Source organism: Natrix helvetica, assembly GCF_964273705.1.
Source record: "Natrix helvetica genome assembly, chromosome: 1".
Classification (NCBI taxonomy): domain Eukaryota; kingdom Metazoa; phylum Chordata; class Lepidosauria; order Squamata; family Natricidae; genus Natrix; species Natrix helvetica.
Window position 1 is genome coordinate 38036471 of NC_138548.1, and position 6257 is coordinate 38042727.

General features: G+C 37.9%; 1 protein-coding gene across 13 annotated transcripts in view; it reads right to left on the reverse strand.

The window, feature by feature from the left end:
- KLC1 (kinesin light chain 1) overlaps window positions 1-5124 on the reverse strand; it is a 49315-nt gene extending 44191 nt beyond the window's left edge. For 12 of the 13 annotated variants that reach the window (XM_081933934.1, XM_081933929.1, XM_081933925.1 and 9 more), the window contains exon 1: window positions 3430-3595. The gene's annotated coding sequence lies outside the window, so the exon portion shown is untranslated. Of the gene's footprint in view, window positions 1-3429; window positions 3596-4929 lie in introns of those variants that run through there. The other variant, XM_081933930.1, reaches the window with a different exon arrangement.
- Window positions 5125-6257: the final 1133 nt, after the last annotated feature.

The window sequence follows — 6257 nt, forward strand, 5'->3', positions numbered from 1 at the left end:
TCAAAAGGGAAAAATTATTTTCCAATGAATCACTGGCTTGTGCAACAATTTTTAAGGTTGTTTAAAAAAAAGCAGCTAAAACAAACCCATATTTTCTTTGATCAAACATCTATTTCCACAACAGTAATCAAACATGGAAAATAAACTGGTAACATTTTTTCTAAAATATTTCATTACTCAAATTCATCTACATATTATCAAGCTTATAAACACTTCATCCTCTTAAGAACAATCTAAAGCAAAAAGATATATAAGTTCTAAAATTGAACATCAATTTCCCTTCTTCCTCCCTTCAAGAGAGGAAACAGCTCTTTCAGATGGTTTTGATTCCAATTTTCTGATGTGCTCAGCTACTCATTCTTATCATTAAAATAATCCTGAAATATATAGGAACCATGTTGTCACATTGTATGTACTGAGTTTTAAAATTAAAATGTGGATCTCAAAGCATGGCTTTGAAGCAGATCAAAGAAATGGAGCCAGAAGAGGAACTGCGCTAATCCACATGTCCAAAGGGAATTCAGCCTACAATAAGAAGTCAGACACTGCATTACAGGGTACAATCTAACATCCCAAGGGCACTGAGGGAAGTAAGAGAAATAAACAGATAAAATAAGAAACAAAAGGAAAGAGAAGTAGGTGCAGATATGGTTAGATCCTTATGGGGAACTCCTTAAGTAGAAAATGAAAGCAACATTTTTTTAAAAAAAGCTTCTACTATATACACTACTATATATTATATGCTGATCTTCATTTTGTAAATCTCTTCATTTTAAAAGCATGTTAGATGCATTCCATTTTCTTGTTACATATTTAAAGGTTTAATTTGAAATTGCAAACATTAGAAAAATGAATGACCTAGTTTTTCTTAGCCTTGTTATTCTAAACCATATTTCATTTTCTTTTCGCTTTCAAAAAGCCACAAGTATGATGTGATTGTTAAAATATTAATATTTTACAGTTGATCTTTTTATTTTAATGCTTTCATATGCGACTTTCATTTAGCAACTTCAAAAATGCCATATTAATTCTATATATCAATCCTATTATCAGGCGCATGGAAGATAGATTACCGCAATATAATATAGAAATGTTATTCAATCCTGACTTCCTAAAATTGATTGCATAAAATTTTGGCATATAAACTTCGCTAAATTGGTATGTATTTGGGTCACACTATTCCAAGCTTCAAGTCTGATATCATCTCATATTTTTCCTGGTCAGCAATTTGCTTGCTACAATACAGTTACTGCTTTATAAACACATTATGGTTTTGCCTAATGAATCTGTTTGACCTTTACTGTTCATGATTTTTTGTTTTTTATCATTCCAAGACTTATAACTCGGTTTTTAATTGTTACCAGACTTCTTTTGGCAATTTTTAGAAAAAGATATTTTCTGTACTATTGCATTACTTAAATTTATTTGGTAAACATTTATACTTTTATTATTTATTTAATATACGGTTTCAAAATTAGCTCACAAAAACATACTTAATTCCATTTATAATTTATTTGTTTAAATGCCTACTTAGACATATTAACCGCCAAATTCAACATGGTTTACTCACAAGTAAGCAGATACAAGATTGGAATCTGAGTTTAATTTTTACTTTATGTTGGTATCAGGCAGTTAATTTTGACTTATGCTACAGCCTTCCTAAATTTCATTATATTTCGCCACCTAAACTATTCCATATTGCAAAAGGGAATAAATACTTCCAGATAGTCCTTTAAAACTCATATATCAGTAGCCTAAAGCAAAAGGTGCAGCTTTGTTTTAGCTATTAAAAATTTAGTTCTATAAATTATTAAATAAGATGAAATCCTATCAAGATTATCCTTCATAATGCATACAGATTGCTTGGCTATTACATTTTTCCCATCCAAAATCTTCTAGCCATAAAAAGCCTTTTGGGGGGAGAAAAACCCTGATGGCTCTGCCTATAAACCTCAAAACACAGAAAAATGGAAAACAGAACTATCATTTTTCTGATCTCATTCCAGGAAAAAGCAAACACACACACAAACCCCAGAAATATCCATCTATTGAAGAAAACAAAGGTAAAGTACAGAATATTTTTTTTAAAAAGCAATTATCCAATAAAAAGATGTCAGGAAAACAATGTTTTCACAGCTTTATATCAATAATGATATATATTAAAAATCTACATACAAATCTATGTTATGTGAAGTTGTGACTGGTACACTCAAGCTTTTAATAACTTTAAAAATTGTAAAACCAACCTGAAGGGATATTTTTAATGTAGAAGAAAAATAGGCCATAACTATACAGAATCGACTATCTAAAGGATCATACTTCATTATTCTACCAGATGTCCCCCCCCATTCCTGGATGTTGTCAGGCCCCAAATTGCAGCACAAAATTGTCAAAAGCAGGGGAAGGACAGTAAGCACAAATGGGGGGAAGTGGGAGGGCAGAGAAACACATGCCCAACTAACAAACTAGTTCCTTCCTCTTCAATCTCCCTTCCTCAATTAGCTTCTTTTTTTTTTCATCCGGAAGAGCAACATCAGCAGCAGAATAAGGATGGCTGTTGTCATCAGAGATTAGTCCAGCATTTATAGACACCTAAATCAGCCTTTTCTTTTCTTGTAGAATGAGAAATTGGCAACGGAAGGAAGACACTTTACACAGAGAATAGCTATCAGCTTCCTATGTCCTCTGTGTCTGGGAATATTCAATCCCGTTTCCAGACCTGATTTTTCTTCATCTTCTCATCTGTAGAGATTCTCAATCATCCAGGTAACGGTTGTCCCAAAGATGCTTTTCCAGGAGGCAACTGGACTTTCTTGGGGGGGTTTTCTTTGATTTCCAGAGGGAAAAATTGCAGACTACAGGAACCAGGAGCACTACTCAGGTGACCCTGAGGACACAGATAAACCTCCAAGTGCTTCAACTACCCACTAAAAGGATGAAAAATGATCATCTGCCTGCAAGGAATATAAATCCTTCCATTTCCCGCTATCCTGTCAGAGCCGAAGGAGCTTCTTGAATGAGAAGCGAAAGGTTTTCAAAAGGGAAAAAAAAACCAAGAAAGTCCAGTTGCCTCTTGGAAAAAGCACCTTTGGTCTTCATCTTCTCAGATGCTCCGCTCAACACGCCCCACTGTGACATCCCTTCTTCCATCACCCACCCATGAACCTATCCACTCCCACTCAAGACCCGCTTCTCGTTTCTGCCGCACCACACTTTGTTCCTTCTCATCTACTCCCAATTCTACACGTAGACACACACGCACGGAGCTCTTCCTACAGCTGGCGCCCGCAGCTGCCACCGCCTTGGCCGCTTAGTCCTAAGAGAGCGATCAGCATTTTTTGATGGGCGGCAGGCCGTCGGGTTCCCTTGGTGGCGAAGAAAGGGAAAAGGATGCTGAGGAAGGCGGCGGGGACCCATGCCGATACTCACCCCTGCTCTGACTTCACCGCCCGGGTGGAAAGACCGGGTTGTCAATCACGGGGCGGAGGCGACCCCGGCACCGCCGTTGCCCCCCTTACACCTCCGTTTTCTCACGGCCGGGAGAGAAATTCTCCCCGGCTTCCCAAATCTGACTGACCGGCCTTAGCCCCACCCCTCTCCTCTCCGAAAATGGCGGTCCCTCCCGGCCCACAATTCTGCGCGTGCCCACAGCCATGATGTCACTGGTCCCGAGAAGCAGGGATGCGAAGGGCTGGAAAAGTGAATGAAGCGCGAGGGAGGAATAACGCGAAGGCTTTCCCGCAAACACGCATGCGTCACGCTGCGGGCGGCGAGAAGAAGCCGGGGTTTAGTTGTGGCCGATTGGTATTCGTAATTGTCGGTGGCTCGCGTTGCGATGCGACTCTAGGGGATGGCGGTGCCATCATTTCATGAATGCCAATGATGAAACGGGATGCGCGGGAGTAGGGGGCGGTGGCGGTGGGATTGCCTCTAAAGTCAACAACCACCTCCAATGTGATGTCCGCCCCTCCTCTTACGGTACCAAGCCATCTGGGAGAGCCAGGTCTTCAGGCTCCTGCGGAAGGGTGGGAGCCAATTTGACTTCAGGGGATAAGATGTTCCACAGGGCACATATTTATTGTGACATAAATTTAGATCACTCAGTTGTTCTGGATCTCAATCCACTGCATCAAATAACAAGAACTACTGTATAGCCTCTAGGAACAATGTGTGTGTATGGGGGTGGTATGTATCTGCTATTTTCAAAGTGGGGGAAGGAAAGAAAATAAAATGGTGAAAGAGGCACATAGAATGATGAACAATAACTTCAAATCAGTAGTTGGGTGTGATAACATTTTTATACTGAGTGGGTTAATATATTCAATCGGATGTATGACTAAACAAAAAACAAGAATTTTTATCCTAGTACGTATGATACTATCTTGATAATTTAGGAAAGCCATTCAGTCTTTTTCAGTTCATCACCATTCCCTTATGAAGATATTCTTTCTCAGATCTCAAACCATTGCACATGCCTATTTAAATGAATTATGATCCACAAACATTTCGGGAATAATGAATTTGTTAAATCTTTATGGTGTTGCAAAGTAACACTACAATCCTCTAGTCTAGAAAATATTTCTGATATCTGGGATCCCAGGACTCCTGGTTCATTATTTTCTTCATTTTAGCTCTCAAATTTCCAAATTCTTCTGAAGTTATTTTATCCTACAGGCTACCTTTTTTCCCATTACGCTCTTGCAACACAATGAAGCATTTTATGTCAAATAAAATGAAGGGAAAATAGTATACAATGTGTTTAAAATAAATATTAATCTAGAAAGTTGTACATGTTTCTGTGTGTTTACAAAAAACACATTCATTTTACTTAACTATTCTATTAAATATTTAAAACCATGACACTAGCAGGTCAATACAATCAATACATGTGCTGAAGGATAAAACCATTCCTATTTCTATTTTCCTTACCTGTTTTTGAAGACAGCACTGTCTTCAGAAAGAAAGAAAAGTAGGAATGTACAAAATGTTTGCCAGGAAAACTGGATCCGAAAAGGAGACAGCAAAAGGTTGGTGCAGGTAACTGGGAGAGAAGGCAGCTGGGTGAAAATGCTTGCTGAACCTGTTCAGGAGCAAACAAATGCTTGCTGTTCCTTCCTGAGTCTTCACCGTTGTAATTTGGGTGGCTGAAAACATGGTTGTAAATCGAGCACTACCTGTAAACACTTACAGTAATATTTCTCTGGGAAAAAGATTGTGATTGGCTTATGGGACCTGACTTTTGGTTGTATATAATTTGTATATATGATACATAAATTTTAGTTATATATCCAAAAGTGTATAGATACTTTTTCTCTCATGGAAATTCACCTCATTTTCCTTTTAAATAATATGTTTCTAAAATGCTGGTTGCTTTACACATTATTTTAGACATTCCAATTGCTTGCCCTACATCTATTTTTTTTATTAAATGATTTGTTGTCTTTAGATAACACCTGCCTACCAACCAAAGTGGCTGGCATTATAACTTACAAGCTCCCTGAAAGTCATAAGGGAATAGTTCACGGTTGCCTTGGAAGGTAACTTGGGATTATTTTAAAAATAAAAGGATGGAACTATACCAAAGAAGCACAAACATCCACACTAAATTGCACAATGTTACCTTTGGTTAAGTGGAAAAAATAAATAATAAAAGTCCATTTTGAAAAATCTTTTTAGAGAGCTTGGAAAGTGGTGTAGATCAGAAAACATTTAGAAGTTAATAATGGACACATAATATGACTAAGCATATAATCATTTATTCTACTAAATCGCCAACCAGATGTTTCTGGAACAAAATTTCTAGGAAGAAAAATGTCAGGCCTGCAGCCATCTTTTCTTTTGGGTCTTTGGCCTGCCACAATTTCTATTATTCTGCTATGCATTTTCTATTGTGGGAAAATGGGAGGGGGGATTGTAAGGAGTCACATACTATATAGCGACAACAAAATTCTTTCTAGAAAGCCAAGGTCATCCTTTGTCTCTGTACTCTGCACTTGACCAGAATTGGATGGGTGGAACTGCCAGCATGGCAATGGGAGATTGGACCATGTGATAAACTTGTGGGTGTGGGGGCAAGATCTTGAACTTTCAACTGGGTGGGTAAAAGCGGGAAGTTTCAGATTCAGGTGTTCACAGATGGCTCTCTTACTAAATTGGAATTTTGAGCAATACTTTGCCTTGGACTCTGATTTACTTTTGGATGCTATTTGGAACCCTGACATAAAAACGTGCTCTATATTTTTTTTATTATATGTGTG